The 17501-nt window shown below is 42.3% G+C and overlaps 1 protein-coding gene across 3 annotated transcripts in view; it reads right to left on the bottom strand.

The window, feature by feature from the left end:
- SIPA1L1 (signal induced proliferation associated 1 like 1) overlaps positions 1–17501 on the bottom strand; it is a 154185-nt gene that overhangs the window by 119027 nt on the left and 17657 nt on the right. For all 3 annotated transcript variants that reach the window (XM_035113061.3, XM_060273729.2, XM_035113094.3), the window contains exon 2: positions 985–1079. The gene's annotated coding sequence lies outside the window, so the exon portion shown is untranslated. The remainder of the gene's footprint in view (positions 1–984; positions 1080–17501) is intronic.

Genomic DNA, 17501 nt, shown 5'->3' with positions numbered 1-17501 from the left:
ACACATTACACTAATCCTCTGTTTACAAATGTTTTATTAAGCAAATGAGTAGATTTTTTTCTGTTTCCAAACCATTAAAGTGCCGCTGATTTAAATTAACCATTTATTTAATGCTTCTGTTACAAAAATCTTGCCTTGATCTCTCTACAGAGAGGAAACCAACATTCAGCAGTTGGTTCAAAATCAGCAGCTGCTCAGTAGCTTAAAAGGAACCTTAGTGGCTCAGGTTTTGTTCCTATTGACCATAACTGATAGATAGCATTTAGGTTTAGCTTATTCCTTTTCCTCTGAAGTTGAAGAATCAGTGATTTCTATTCAAAGAGACCTGTGTCATAAGCAAGACACCAATGGGTATCTGCCCTTAGTTGTAAAAGTAAAGGGATCCCTGACCGTTAGGTCCAGTCGTGACCGACTCTGGAGTTGTGGCGCTAATCCAGCGTTATTGGCCGAGGGAGCTGGCGTACAGCTTCTGGGTCATGTGGCCAGCATCTCAAAGCCGCTTCTGGCGAACCAGAGCAGCACACGGAAACGTCGTTTACCTTCCCACTGTAGCGGTACCGATTTATCTACTTGCACTTTGATGTGCTTTCGAACTGCTAGGTTGGCAGGTGCTGGGACTGAGCAACGGGAGCTCACCCCGTCGCAGGGATTCGAACTGCCAACCTTCTGATCGGCAAGCCCTAGGCTCTGTGGTTTAACCCACAGCGCCACCCGCGTCCCTTGAATTGAAATGCAGGAATCTTTTGCTCAATGTGGGACTCAAACTCACGACCCTGAGATTAAGAGTCTCATGCTCTACCGACTGAGCTATCCATGAAAGCTCATACCAATGACAAACTTAGTTGGTCTCTAATGTGCTACTGAAAGGAATGTTATTTATTTTGTAAAACATCAGACATTAAAACATTTCCCGATACAGGACTGCCTTCAGACACATTGTACACAGAAAAGCTGTATTTGCTTCTTCAAAGTTTATATTCTTACCTCAAGTTTTGTTTGTCTGATCACTCATGAACATAATTGAAGTTCCTATTCCTTTTGACAGCATCACTGTACAATATACCCAGGGAGCATTTCAGCTGTAAAATACAGGGGGACAAAGAAAAGAGAAAGATTATTTTATAACCATGTAGGAAATGGTTTGACCTCATAGTAAATTCTGACTTTTAGAACAACTTTTAGAACAAGACTCCCACCCTTTTCTATACTGTTAAACTCATATTCACTACACCATAAATATACATTAATGGGAGTGTTACTGGCTTTTGTCTTAAACGTGTCCCTAGCACCTTGACTCCAAAATCTCAAATTGCTTGAGAAAGTATAAAAGGAAAAGCATAGGAGCCCAGGGCAAGCTAGTTGCAAGGGTGTGCAGTACTTCCTATCTCTCATATCCGCATAAAGTTCTCCTCCTCCTTCAGGTCCATTAACTATGCTCCTTAATGAAACAGAGGGTGGAATTGGGGGGGGGAGAGAGATCCAATAAAAGGCCTCTTCTTCGCTGTAATAGCCCAGCATGTTGAATGCTCATACATGCATGCCATGGGGTGGGATGACTGACCTCTTATAGTCTATATAGCAGTGGTGGCGAACCTATGGCACGCATGCCAGAGGGGGCACTCAGAGCCCTGTCTGTGGGCACATGTGCCATTGCCCCAGCAGAGTTTACCAGACATTAATTGTTCAAAAGCAATGCAAACTTTTACCTTTCAATAAAAAGTTGCTGGTATCGTTGAAAGCTCTGTTATTGTGTTTTTATTTTAATACAAAAGATGTTAATGTACAAGCATGCACACAATAAACTAAAACCACAGTTGTTGTTGTTTAGTCGTTTAGTCGTGTCCGACTCTTCGTGACCCCATGGACCATAGCACGCCAGGCACTCCTGTCTTGCACTGCCTCCCGTAGTTTGGTCAAACACATGTTCGTAGCTTCGAGAACACTGTCCAACCATCTTGTCCTCTGTCGTCCCCTTCTCCTAGTGCCCTCAATCTTTCCCAACATCAGGGTCTTTTCCAAGGATTCTTCTCTTCTCATGAGGTGGCCAAAGTATTGGAGCCTCAGCTTCACGATCTGTCCTTCCAGGGAGCACTCAGGGCTGATTTCCTTAAGAATTGATAGGTTTGATCTTCTAGCAGTCCATGGGACTCTCAAGAGTCTCCTCCAGCACCATAATTCAAAAGCATCAATTCTTCGGCGATCAGCCTTCTTTATGGTCCAGCTCTCACTTCCATACATCACTACTGGGAAAACCATAGCTTTAACTATACGGACCTTTGTCGGCAAGGTGATGTCTCTGCTTTTTAAGATGCTGTCTAGGTTTGTCATTGCTTTTCTCCCAAGAAGCAGGCGTCTTTTAATTTCGTGACTGCTGTCACCATCTGCAGTGATCAAGGAGCCCAAGAAAGTAAAATCTCTCACTGCCTCCATTTCTTCCCCTTCTATTTGCCAGGAGGTGATGGGACCAGTGGCCATGATCTTGGTTTTTTTGATGTTCAGCTTCAGACCATATTTTGCGCTCTCCTCTTTCACCCTCATTAAAAGGTTCTTTAATTCCTCCTCACTTTCTGCCATCAAGGTTGTGTCATCTGCATATCTGAGGTTGTTGATATTTCTTCCGGCAATCTTAATTCCTGCTTGGGATTCATCTAGTCCAGCCTTTCGCATGATGAATTCTGCATATAAGTTAAACAAGCAGGGAGACAATATACAACCTTGTCGTAATCCTTTCCCAATTTTGAACCAATCAGTTGTTCCATATCCAGTTCTAACTGTAGCTTCTTGTCCCACATAGAGATTTCTCAGGAGACAGATGAGGTGATCAGGCACTCCCATTTCTTTAAGAACTTGCCATAGTTTGCTGTGGTCGACACAGTCAAAGGCTTTTGCATAGTCAATGAAGCAGAAGTAGACGTTTTTCTGGAACTCTCTAGCTTTCTCCATAATCCAGCGCATGTTTGCTATTTGGTCTCTGGTTCCTCTGCCCTTTCGAAATCCAGCTTGCACTTCTGGGAGTTCTCGGTCCACATACTGCCTAAGCCTGCCTTGTAGAATTTTAAGCATAACCTTGCTAGCGTGTGAAATGAGCGCAATTGTGCGGTAGTTGGAGCATTCTTTGGCACTGCCCTTCTTTGGAATTGGGATGTAGACTGATCTTCTCCAATCCTCTGGCCATTGCTGAGTTTTCCAAACTTGCTGGCATATTGGGTGTAGCACCTTAACAGCATCATCTTTTAAAATTTTAAATAGTTCAGCTGGAATATCATCACTTCCACTGGCTTTGTTATTAGCAGTGCTTTCTAAGGCCCATTTGACTTCACTCTCCAAGATGTCTGGCTCAAGGTCAGCAACCACACTACCTGGGGTGTACGAGACCTCCATATCTTTCTGGTATAATTCCTCTTCTTGATGTCTTCTGCTTCCGTTAGGTCCTTACCACTTTTGTCCTTGATTATGGTAATCTTTGTACGAAATGTTCCTTTCGTATCTCCAATTTTCTTGAACAGATCTCTGGTTTTCCCCATTCTATTGTTTTCCTCTATTTCTTTGCATTGCTCATTTAAGAAGACCCTCTTATCTCTCCTTGCTGTTTTTTGGAAATCTGCATTCAGTTTCCTGTATCTTTCCCTATCTCCCTTGCATTTTGCTTGCCTCCTCTCCTCCGCTATTCGTAAGGCCTCGTTGGACAGCCATTTTGCCTTCTTGCATTTCCTTTTCCTTGGGATGGTTTTTGTTGCTGCCTCCTGTATAATGTTACGAGCCTCCATCCATAGTTCTTCAGGCACTCTGTCCACCAAATCTAAATCCTTAAACCTGTTCCTCACTTCCACTGTGTATTCATAAGGGATTTGATTCAGATTGTATCTTACTGGCCCAGTGGTTTTTCCTACTTTCTTCAGTTTAAGCTGGAATTTTGCTATAAGAAGCTGATGATCTGAGTTACAGTCAGCTCCAGGTCTTGTTTTTGCTGACTGTATAGAGCTTCTCCATCTTTGGCTGCAGAGAATATAATCAATCTGATTTCGATGCTGCCCATTTGGTGATATCCATGTGTAGAGTCGTCTCTTGTGTTGTTGGAAGAGAGTGTTTGTGATGACCAGCTTGTTCTCTTGACAGAACTCTATTAGCCTTTGCCCTGCTTCATTTTGAACTCCAAGGCCAAACTTGCCAGTTGTTCCTTTTATCTCTTGATTCCCTACTTTAGCATTCCAATCCCCTGTAATGAGAAGAACATCCTTCTTTGGTGTCATTTCTAGAAGGTGTTGTAGGTCTTCATAGAATTGGTCAATTTCACTTTCTTCAGCACCGGTAGTTGGTGCATAAACTTGGATTACTGTGATGTTAAAAGGTCTGCCTTGGATTCGTATCGAGATCATTCTGTCATTTTTGAGATTGCATCCCATTACAGCTTTTGCCACTCTTTTGTTGACTATGAGGGCCACTCCATTTCTACTACGGGATTCTTGCCCACAGTAGTAGATATGATAGTCACCCGAACTGAATTCGCCCATTCCCTTCCATTTTAGTTCACTGATGCCCAGGATGTCGATATTTATTCTTGTCATCTCATTTTTGACCACATCCAGCTTACCTCTATTCATGGTTCTTACATTCCAGGTTCCTATGCAATATTTTTCTTTACAGCATCGGACTTTCCTTTCGCTTCCAGGCATATCCGCAACTGAGCGTCCTTTCGGCTTTGGCCCAGCCGCTTCATCAGCTCTGAATCTACTTGTACTTGTCCTCCGCTCTTCCTCAGTAGCATGTTGGACGCCTTCCGACCTGAGGGGCTCATCTTCCAGCGTCATAACTTTTATATGCCTGTTGTCTTTGTCCATGGAGTTTTCTTGGCAGGGATACTGGAGTGGCTTGCCAGTTCCTTCTCCAGGTGGATCACGTTTAGTCAAAACTCTCCACTATGACCTGTCCATCTTGGGTGGCCCTGCATGGCATAGCTCATAGCTTCTCTGAGTTATTCAAGCCCCTTCGCCACGACAAGGCATTGATCCATGAAGGGGAAAACCACAGTATTCAGGCTAAATTGCCGTGTTGGCACTTTGCGATAAATCAGTGGGTTTTGGGTTGCAGTTTGGGCACTTGGTCTCTAAATGGTTCTCCATCACTGCTATATAGGAACCTTGTGTGTAAGTGCTGTCTTCACAACAGGCTAGATTACACCAAATATGAATGCTGTATACTTTTGCTTTTTCTGCAGAGGAAATTTTGTTTTAATCTCAAAGATGGGCAGATTAGAATCGAATCAGGAATGTTTTTTTACTATATCTAATTTAAACAGTCAGTTGCTTTGCCACAAGAGATTAATTTTTATAGCAACATCAGTTGAGGCTCAAGCAAGAAAAGATCAGCCCTTGAACTAGTTTCTATGCCCTGGAAGATTTACATCTGTTAAGCTGCAGGAGAGGGGCTTTTCACGCAAAACGCCATAGGTTCTATCCCAGCTGAAACTTTGCCAGGCAGTGTCAACAGTACTGACACTAGATGTACCAATGACACTATTTCCTGAAAAAAATACTGGACTGGGTGGTAAATTGGCTGCTGAAATAAACACCTGTTTTCAAATTCTATCCAACAGGAGAACTGACATGGGGGGAAACAAGTGAATAATAATTATATTTTTAAAAAATATTTATTTTGTATAGAAATTTCTATCCTACCCTTCTGGTGCATATGCACAACTCAGCACAGCATACAATAACTTAAAATCACATCAACACCACCCACTTCACCACCCCACTAAAAACACAACAAAAGCAAAGACCAAAAACATAACCAAACCTTTACACAAAGCTGCTGATACTTAGCAGGCAAAAGCCTGCTCAAATAAGAATGTATTTACCGGCAGGCGGGGGTGGGGGGGCTACATGTTTCAAGAAACAAGATATTCCACAACATTGGTGCAGCCGCTGAGAAGGCCCTATCTCATACTGCTCTCAACCATGCTCCCATCAACCATGCCTCCACCCCAGGTTGAACACAGAGATGGGGATCTCCTTCTGATCTTAGGGAGCGGGCAAAATACTACTATGGAAGGAAGTAACTCCTCCGATATTGTGGACCCAAACTATTTAAATCTTTAAAGGCAATCACTGAAATCTCAATTTGTGACCAGAAACAACTGACAACCAGTGCAGACATTGCAGGATAGGTGTAAGACAGACCTACTGCTACATTCTGAGTAGTTCAGCAAACCCATAAGGATGTACTCCCTTTGTCTAGTTCCCAGTGGAGGTTGTCAATAAAGTCAACCAAAGCTGCTTTGGTTCCAACTTCAGGCATGAAGCCAGACTGAAATGGATGAAGCTGATATTCTACTACGCCTTCGTGTACCTTGCCAAAAATGGTAAACTTGAGATTGGTTGGAAATTGTCCAACATGATGGGTTTTTTTAGAGGGGACCGTTTCAACAGGGGGTTGTAGGTAGTCAGGAACTCTTTTTACATAGGTCTGCGCTCCTGTGAAGGTTCCTGTCAGACTGAAGGCAGGTTCAAGCATTCAAGGTCTGTCAATGAAGAGAGGACCGTACATACCTCTTGTTCAGAACAAAAACAAAAACAAAATCCAACAAAATGCTATGTGAAGGAGTCCCAATATAATTTGGGATAGCCCCACAGTTTCTGTGGAGGGCAGAAAGTCCTGAGCCACTTCCAACAAGGTGGTTTTTGCATGGATGTCAAAGTCATTCAGTAACAACAGGCTGGGAAACTCCAACGACATGGGCAACTAACCTAGCTAGATCACATAAAGAGCCTGTTATACAACAGAATCTCCCTTCTGTGCCAGCCACCTACCTCAAGAAACACTCCATGATTCAAACAGGGCACTAGGTCAGGGTGGATGGAATTATGATAGACCACAGCAATCTGCTTCCCTGCCTGCCCATACATCCACAGCCTCAGCTGATGGCTCTACAGAGAAACCTGGTACAGAGAGCTAAAATATGTTTACCCATCCGCTTCTTCCAACCAGGGCTCTGCAATACATTCTAGGTCAGATCCTGGGAGGTCATATTTTACCACGTATTGATATGGCATTCGAAAACACCCCCTCCAGACTGGAAGGGTTGCCACCATACACACAAGGACTTTGGTTGACAGATAAATCGGAAGGAAAAAAGTATACCATCCAGTTATCCTTCCCTCTCTGGGACTCTCTGTGAAAATGAAAATAGCAGTTTGCAGATTGTGCAACTCTTTTTTCTCTCTTGCTTAATTTAATTTAGAGTACAACACCCCCAAATTGGAGGAGGGGGGGAGAATCAAGCATTCAAGATCATTATTCTTTTCAGATGAAACTAGATAGCAATCATCTTGTCATGAGTTTTTCTAATGATCTGCCACTTACAGACCAGACTGACAGGAGCCAACTCTTCTTATGCAACAGAGTATTTTGTAGGGCGGGCAAGCAACCATGTACTCACCTTCAGAATGCATAGTATTCTTTAAGATGTATGCTTAAAATAAACCCAAAGCGGGTTCTCCATGCATCCAACTTAATGCTCAAAGGAACAAGGACTAATGGACACTGTGCTTTGTTAGGGGGGCTGGGAAATGTAGCTCTGTGAGGGAGAACTACATTTCCCAGGATTCTTTTGGGGTATGTGCATTAGATGTGCCTTAAGCATCTGGTATGAATCTGCCCACATACTCCATGAGGCAAGACCATATACAAGAGTATGCTGTCAGAAGATAGGCAACAGCTAGAAACCATTCTGCCTTGAGCATTTCCCATTTATTCCTGACTCCAGCCCTCAGTAAAAGAGCTGGTTCCAGCAAGTGTGGGACAAGATGAAAAGGATGGAAATGAGGTAAGCGACAACACATCTGGACACTAGGCTAACAGCTGCTGGAAGGAGGATTCACTCAGTTCCTTACCGTCACCTTTGTGCACGGTCAATGAACATGCACTGCTACTTCCTTAGTTCCCTTCCACATCTGCAGAGCCTATTGGTTCTTCACTAGACCCTACAAGTGAACATACAGTACGAAGTATTCCCCTGTCAAAGATGCCAGTCCTAGCCAGATTTGTTCTGTTAGTCTCCTTGGAGGTAGACTTCATATGAGACTGAAACTGGAGCTTACCATGTGACAGGTGGTGGAGAGATGAAGGAGCACGCCTGCTAATTGTGTATTTACTATTCCTACACAAAGATCTTCATGCACAACAGCTGTGGCACACGAAAGAACTCAGCATGAGTGTACCTGTGTACACATCCCATAAACAGAAGGCTGGCACGGAAGTATTTGGGGAAGAGAATCTGCTGAGCAAATTTAGGCAAGAGACAAGTTCTGGGGATTTCAGGTTAGTGTCATTTGGCGGTAGCTTTGGTAAGCCCTACTGTGATCTAATAGATTTTTTAATTGAATCCAGGGGCCAAGATCTGTACATCTTTAAACAAAAATGAATTCAGTGCTTTGACATACAACGCTTAAGAAGCATAATCTACAATTAAGAGTCAATGCGCCTAAACATTTTTAAAAGCAACAAGTTTTTTAGTATTTCATCTAATAAAACTTTGCAGATAGCTAGTCATCTGTGCTGAGCAGTTTCAGTGGCTGGGTTGGAACTTTAGAAACACAAAACCACACTGAGCTTCAGAATACAACATGAAGCATTTCCCCTCCTTTATCTTTTCACTGCACCAAGTGCTTCACTGTAACAGTATAACTACCACCAAGAGCAGATGAAGTGTAGTAGTTAAGAGCTACCCTTAGCCAAATAGTTTTGAGTTCAAATCTCTTCTCAGCTATGCTATACATTCACTGGATGTGCCAAAGCAAACCTCTCTTTCAGCTTCAGCTTCCTTTCTTCAGAGCTGCTGTAAAAATTACTGAAAAAATGTAGATGAAGCTCTAGGAACATAGTGAGTAACGGCCCCAAGCAGAGATTTAAACCTGTCTGGGTCTCCCACATTCAATTCCAGCACAGTATAAATTACATTATACAGAACCTCAAGGCACTCCATGATCAGCTTACATATTTGTTCTACTGGCGCGACTACACAGCATTTATATTGCAGTTTCTCCAACTAAGTTAACTAACTTACTGTTAATTTTGTTGTGATCCCCAGAGGTCAAATGAACCGGCTTGCTGCAAAAGCTGAAAAAATGACTGTATTTTTTGCATCCAATTCATGCATTCAAAAATGGAAAACACAGGAGTTTTGAAGTCATGTATTTGCCAAATTCAGCTTCCTAAGGGTGTCCATTTAGGAATACTGTAAAACATTTCCAGTCCTTTCAAAGAGTGAATAAATTTTAAAATGTAATATTATATTATTTAAATAAGATTCAGTTTCAGTTATATTAAAAGATAAAAAGTTGGCCAAAAAATGAAATCTGCATGTAAAATAAACATGTTAAGTATGCTGATTTAGTGGTAATTGGAGAACTTCAGCAAACCAAAGCAAAGTGCTGCGCTCACGGATTCCCACCCACCTCCTATTTTCTTCCTATTAGGCCAGCAGGAAGAGAGCAGCCAAAACTACTTTATTATCCTGAATCCCAACTTATCATTAAGTGCAAACCAAGAATTGTATGTAAATCAGCTTTATAACCTACAGTTTGAAGCAGGCTTTTTTTGAAAGTGACTAGTTTGTTTTACACCAAGATTCCTAGCTGCTGAGATCCAGAGAACGTGTAATATTTACAGTTCCTATGTGGGAAAGCACTCCCCCCCCCTAATAATTACTGTATCCGCCTAGCTTCTGGACACAAAATGCTGGACTATGGCCCTTTGCTCCAAATGAAATTACTTACAGACTTTGCATGTATACAAGAAAGCCAGTAAATTAATTTCATAATCCCCACCTCATCTCTAAGACAGATATAATTGAGTAGTGCAAAATACATGATCAGAGATCTTGGATTATGCTTCAAGGTGAGATAATTTAGCTGCAAACCAATTTGTGTTCATTGCTGCAGCAACTAAATCTTGTTCGTAGAATATAAGAATTACAAAACGGAAAATTCAATGTACACCAGTGATTTTTAAAGGGCTCTCATCTTAATGACTTGAATCAACATTGTGAGGGGGAAACAGTACAGAGAGCCCCCTCCCATCTTGAGGAGCAGCTCTTCCACCAGCAGCAGAGCCAGCGGGGAGGGGGAAGAGTCCAGTGGGGAAGGAGGAAGTAGGAGACAGGGCTCAGGCAGGATAGCAGAGCCTCTGCTGCACGTGAGAGAGGAAGAGAGAGCGGGGGAAAGGGGGGAGAAGGAAAACATGGAAATGAGACCCTTTTACCCCCCAGTTCCGGAATTACGCAGGAGGAAACGCGGAAGGAGATTTGGGGTGCCCAGACTCTTATGTTGGAAGAAAACGCGGGAAGCGCCACTCCAGGGTTCTGGGTCAGACTAAGAACATGTACCCTGTACAGCTCCAGCACTGTAAATAGCATGCACACAATAAAAGCATGAAAAGGCAACGGTCTGGAGAGTCGTTACTTTAGAGTAGTCGCAGCACATCCTCTGTGACAAACATCATTTAAAGTAATTCACTTTTGCCCTTATGTTTGGGAAGATGTTACAGAATGTGTGCAGCCAGTGCCTGCTGAAAGCTCAGAAGCCAGAAAGATAGGTGAGTGGTGAGAAGAAGAAGAAGAAGAAGAAGAAGAAGAAGAAGAAGAAGAAGAAGAAGAAGAAGAAGAAGAAGAAGAGTTCGAATTTGATATCCCGCTTTATAACTACCCGAAGGAGTCTCAAAGCGGCTAACAATCTCCTTTCCCTTCCTCCCCCACAACAAACACTCTGTGAGGTGAGTGGGGCTGAGAGTCTTCAGAGAAGTGTGACTAGCCCAAGGTCACCCAGCAGCTGCATGTGGAGGAGCGGGGAAGCGAACCCGGTTCCCCACATTACGAGTCTACCGCTCTTAACCACTACACCACACTGACTCTCTAAGATTTCTGCTATAAGACTTGCCATTTAAGAATATAAGAAGTGTCTACTGGAGCAGGCCAACATGCTGTTCTCACAGCAGCCACAATATGTGGGAAACCTGCAAGCAGGGCCTGTTTCAGACATTTACTCTACCTCGGATGCACCATCTTTCTAATCCACTTATTAGGTGGTCTGGAAAGAATGGCAGAGAAAATTAGTTCCTATCTCTTCCCCTCTAACACCTATTGCATATAATGCTAGCTTTAAAAAATAAAATAAAATACAGATTTCTGGAAATTGGTAGAAGCCTTGGAGAAAAAAGGGCAATATAGACTGAAGGTCTTTTGGATCAATGACACAAAGTGTTTATGTTACTGAAGTACAATTAAGGCTAGACTTGGGGGAAATTACCTGGGGGTGGTTGCAAGCACATTAGCGCTTTTATTTTCTAAAAAATCCAAATTACAATCTGCCAGCCCATTAACAAGGTCTGAACATCTGATCTTGAACTCTATTCTAGATGTTATGAGTCTACTCTCAAATATATACAACAAACTAATAGAAATTTCAACAGGAACCATTGAAAACATTATGGGAGACGGATTTAGGTTGCTAAGACCCAATGGCAAGTTATATGTAATATGTAATACGGTAGTTTCGTTGTCCAGTTCCAGTTGTCACACAGAACATGCATATATTCTCTTTCAACAGAGCAGCTTCAAGTTTGGAATTCTAGCTAAACAAAGTTTCTTTCACTTGGTGATTTGTCTTTTAAAATAAGACATACATTTATAATTTACATCAGGTGTGGAATGATATTTTGACCTGTGCTTATTACATCTCCTGCCAACCTAGCAGTTCAAAAGCATGTCAAAGTGCAAGTAGATAAATAGGTACCGCTCCAAGCGGGAAGGTAAACGGCGTTTCCGTGTGCTGCTCTGGTTCGCCAGAAGCGGCTTTGTCATGCTGGCCACATGATCTGGAAGCTGCACGCTGGCTCCCTCGGCCTATAACGCAAGATGAGTGCCACAACCCCAGAGTCGGTCACGACTGGACCTAATGGTCAGGGGTCCCTTTACCTTTACTCATCTTAGTACAGTGGGACCTCGACTTACGAACTACTCGACATCCGACATTTTAGACTTACGAGCGGAAAAAGTGGCTGCGCGCTTACGATTTTCTCGGCACCCGAACGGAAAACCCGTTCGCAGCTAGATGCGGTTTCCTCGATTTACGAATTTTTCCGTTTCCAATGCATTTCCAATGGGAAACCGCTTTTCCTATGGGAAACTCGACTTGCGAAGTTTTCGACCTATGCGTGTGCATTCGGAACGGATTAAATTCGTAAGTCGAGGTCCCACTGTACACAACTTTTTATTTTATTTTATTTTTTTAAGTGAGTGTGCTCCATTTTATACCCATCACAAAACTCAGCTTTTATTGGCACAGATTTTTTCTTATTTGCACAGCTCTGAAAATAAACCACCTCTAGCCTAGCCTAGTTCTTTCATGTTTTGGAGTTCTCAGTTCCTCTCTCCTCCCACAGAAACCATGCACAGAATTTCTAGAACAAGTTCAGTTTTATGTCCTACCAAAAGAATTATTTTAAAAGCACCACTCAAGAAAGCACCAGAGTGGCAGTTTTTATAACAGGAATTTATAAACAGAAGTTCTTCCATGGCTATGATTCTAAGAGCCAACAATTCAGATTTTGTTCCCCCAAAAAAGCAAAAAAAAAAAAAAACAACCATTATAAAAGAACCTTTCCTGAATTAGAACATTAGAACATTCAGACTCCAATCCAGTGCACACTATCAAAGCAATCTTATTTTTCTCTCACACGCATGTGCAAGCAAAGTTTTAAGAATGGCAGACACATGAGGACAGAGAGCACTGTAGTCAAACTACCTCTACAGGCTATTCATCAGGAAATAAGGATTTGTTTTAAGTTTTTCATGTGTGCTAAAACTCAGTCTAAGTTTTTTTTAAAGATGGATACAAATGCTATATTATTTTTCTAGTTAAATAAATTGTTATTAAGGAAATTGTTATTTTTCTCCTTCCAATAAAGTACAGCAGAAAATTTGTCCAAATATAAAAAGTTAACTTATTAAACCTCACAATTCCATAATTATCTCTCTATGTATTTCTAATAGTATAACCAAATCAGTAATTTTTTATATAACTGTAAAAACTACCCTGAAAAATTATTATTCCAAAAATGAAACCTTCATCTGGTTGTAAATATTAAGATTATACCAGCAAGAAGTAGTCTTGTAAAAAAAAAGTCTGTTAAAAAATGATTTACTCAAGTCTTACTGACTAGTGATTTAAATCATGATTTAAATCAAATCCACCTTGGCTGGAGGTTTATGATGAAATACATTTTTCAATGCCTACGTTCAAAGTAGTCTACATGGTACCCCCCTGACATTGTTTAATTATAACAGCTATCATCCCTGATCTTTAGTCATGCTAGCTGGGCTTATGAGATTTTTATTTCACAACATCTGGAAGGCATCCCATTGGCTACCCCTGCCCTGGTTATTCAAAACACAAGTATAAGCCTTTGTTAGTACTGTAGACTTAAGACCACAAATAAACCAAGTTAAGTACCCTACAGAAAACAAAACAGATAATACCTGTGATTTTGCTAGAAATATCACATTCCCTAAAGATCTCAAAATGCACAGGGCAAACTGCAAAGCAAGCATTTGCAGCAGTGCGTAATTAAATGGTGGCTACCGTGCTGGAGATTAAAGGGTGATGGGATAGTTCAGTTATGGGATTATACAGTTAATGGAATTGCTTCACGGACCCAATTAATGAGTCAAACTTTAGTGAAGTACTGGTGTCTCTTCTCATTTAGAGAGGCTTATGATGCTTAAAAAAAAAAAGTTTATTTAAAAACCCAGCAGCTCAACCCATCATTCATATTTTCAAATACTGAAACATGAGAAAGTTTTTTTCTCAAACCATAACACAAGTTATCTATAGTCATATCTCTAACAGTATATAGGAAAATGTCCATGCAGTGTTTGTGTGAATATCATTTTCTATTGTGAGACAGAATAATAATCATTCATTTAAAAGAAGAAAATTCCATTTCTAGTTCTGGAATCCACTAAGTATATGGTAATCAATATGAAATCACATACTTGCTAAGAGTTGTTTATTAAATTTATTAGCTGATTTTCTGAACAATCAACTGTGCATAAATCAACATACAAAAACAGAAGTCCTTTATTTCTATTGTCTTAGTACTTATTTATTCTGCCTTTGAGGCAGATAAATCCAGGGCAGCTAAACCAGTCATAACACAACACTTAGCCAAGTCACTGATCAAGTAATGGCAGCACTCCTGCAATAACAGAAACAAGTAAAGTGGAACCTTGGTTTATGAACACAATTGGTTCCGGAAGTCTGTTCATAAACTGAAGCGTTCATGAACTGAAGCGAACTTTCCCATTGAAAGTAATGGAAAGTGGATTAATCCGTTCCAGACGGGTCCACGGAGTACTCAACCTGAAGCGTACTTAACCCGAAGCATGGGTGTAATTGGTTCTGAAAGTCTGTTCATAAACTGAAGCATTCATAAACTGAAGCGAACTTTCCCACTGAAAGTAATGGAAAGTGAATTAATCCGTTCCCGATGGGTCCACAGCGTTCGTAAACCAAAAATTCATAAACCGAGGTGTTCATAAACCGAGGTTCACTGTAGCTGTTTTATGAAATCTGGAGCAAAAACAAACATGCTGGTTCATAACTGTCTTGTTTTTAATAACTTGCCTAGGAGTCATAGGTGACCAGGAATGCAGACTACTAGCCTCTCTTAAAGGCTAGTAAAAAATGTGCAGGCTAGTAACTGGTCCCATCACCTCCTGGCAAATAGAAGAGGATGAAATGGAGGCAGTGAGAGATTTTACTTTCTTGGGTTCCATGATCACTGCAGATAGTGACAGCAGTCACAAAATTAAAAGACGCCTGCTTCTTGGGAGAAAAGCAATGACAAACCTAGACAGCATCTTAAAAAGCAGAGACATCACCTTGCCAACAAAGGTCCGTATAGTTAAAGCTATGGTTTTCCCAGTAGTGATGTATGGAAGTGAGAGCTGGACCATAAAGAAAGCTGATCGCCGAAGAATTGATGCTTTTGAATTATGGTGCTGGAGGAGACTATTGAGAGTCCCATGGATTGCAAGAAGATCAAACCTATCCATTCTTAAGGAAATCAGCCCTGAGAGCTCACTGGAAGGACAGATCGTGAAGCTGAGGCTCCAATACTTTGGCCACCTCATGAGAAGAGTAGACTCCCTGGAAAAGACCCTAATGTTGGGAAAGATTGAGGGCACAAGGAAAAGGGGATGACAGAGGATGAGATAGTTGGACAGTGTTCTCAAAGCTACGAACATGAGTCTGACTAAACTGCGGGAGGCAGTGGAAGACAGGAGTGCCTGGCGAGCTCTGGTCCATGGGGTCACGAAGAGTTGGACACAACAAAACGACTAAACAACGACAACAACAAGTAACTTGTGTGCTTATTTCCAAGACTGGGTTCATACAAAACTCAAATCAATTTTCAAATTGCAGTACTGTAACTAGATGAATGATGAACCATAAGCTTCTAAATCTCTCATCAAATCTCTGTGCTCAAGGCAGAATTTTTCTAAAAGTCCTGGCTGTCCTTAAATCTGATACCATGAGTCAACAGTAACACTCCTGATCTGAATTTCTGCTACTATATTGGGGCCTGCTAGCCTCAGCATATGCTTTATAAAGCACCAAGAACTAAGGATTGCAGTGAATTTGGTTGCTGTTAGCATGCTGCTAACAGACCAGAGTGAGAACAAGGCACTCATTCAATAAGGGGCACCGAAAGAGCCTAAAGAATTCAGAAGAAGCCACTGATATTAATTGCTGTACAGTAAGTTTGTTCAAGAAGCCTTGGTATAACAATACCAGGCTGCCACATACACCCCAGATCAAGTAAATCAATACAAATACCGTACTTAACCGACGTTCTGCCACCCACTAACATTAAGCCTGCCCCCGCAACATAAATCCTGGCTACACCCATGAATAATAACTAACTGGGAACAACAAATACAATACATTAATAAACAGGGAACATAAAGGAAGAGAGGAAAGCTGTTATAGGAGAAAGAACTGAATGTAAGAGGATAAGGGAGGTGGGATGAAAACAACTGGGGATAATAAGGTACCGTAATTTTCGCTCCATAAGAAGCACCTGACCATAGGACGCACCTAGTTTTTAGAGGAGGAAAACAAGGAAAAAAATATTTTGCTTTCTTGAATTGTCCTAGGCATAGCAGCCAACTCCTAGAGGCCTAGGTGCCTTTGCCCCCCCCAATTAAATATTTGAGGAAGCTTCTTTTGCAAAGGGGGAAAGCTCCATTTTTTTAGTATCAGCTCACAGTTGTGCAGCTTTTTTTTGCAAAGGGGAAAAGCTCCATTTTTTAGGATCAGCTCAAAGTTGTTGAGTTTCCTTGCAAAGGGGAAAATCCTGTTTTTATGGGGTTCAAATCACAGTTCTGCAGCTTCTCTAGGAAAGGGACCAATTTCTACAGTTTCCAGACAGATAATCTAATCAGCCAGTCACATGTCTCCCTCTGCAGACAACAACTGAGGCCTAGGCAAGGGGCCAGGCGGGCAGGAAGGGAACTAGTGTCAGGAGTATGGGCAGGAGTCAGGCTCTGGGGCCTGTAGTGCCTTGCAGGACTGGGGCCTGCCTCAGCTTGTGCTGGGGAAGCAAGGCGTGGCCACACAGGTGAAGACCTCAGCTTGTGCTGGAGAGGCAAGGAGTAGTCACCCAGGTGAGGCCACTTGAGATCTCACTGCACCTGGTGGCAGGAGCTGGGAAGGATAAAAGCCCAGCATTTCCCTTCAGCTCTTTGCCACAGCAACGCTATCCCTGCCTGGTTGCATCTGGCCTCCTGCTCCTTGGACCCTCGCCTTGTCCTTGCTCCTGGGACCCTTGCTTTGCCTTCGCCTTCGCCTTGCTCCTCGACCCTTGGACCTTTGCCTTGCTTCTTGTTCCTTGGACCTTCGCCTTGCTTCTTGTTCCTTGGACCTTCGCCTTGCTTCTTGTTCCTTGGACCTTCGCCTTGCTTCTTGTTCCTTGAGACTTCGCCTTGCTTCTTGCCCCGTGGACCTTCGTCTCTGCCTTGCTCCTTGACCCTGCAACTGCCTGCTGCTGGACCCTCAGCCCTGCACCTGTTGCTGCTTCCTCACCACCATCTTGCCTCTGGTCCTGACGCCCGCCGACCGGACCGTGACAACTAGCTCCCTTATCTCCCTCCCCGATCTCTTCCAATCAGCTGCTGAGCGGGTTCCTTTCAACACTCTTTTCCTTGTTAGCCTTTAGTTCTTTCTATATATTTTTTTAAAAAAGCACGATCTGCCTTTAGCCCCTGGGCAATTCGGCTCCAGGGACCACACATTCGCTCCATAAGACACACAGACATTTCCTCTTACTTTTTAGGAGGAAAAAAGTACGTCTTATGGAGCGAAAAATACGGTATAAGGAGAATGGGAGAAATTACAGGGCTGAGTAAAATACGTTCAGAGGCATGTCAGGATGTGAAGGGA

Source organism: Zootoca vivipara, chromosome 1 (genome assembly GCF_965207765.1).
Source record: "Zootoca vivipara chromosome 1, rZooViv2.hap1.1, whole genome shotgun sequence".
Lineage (NCBI taxonomy): Eukaryota > Metazoa > Chordata > Lepidosauria > Squamata > Lacertidae > Zootoca > Zootoca vivipara.
Note: the sequence above shows the minus strand (reverse complement) of the source record. Positions and strands in the feature narration are given on the sequence as shown.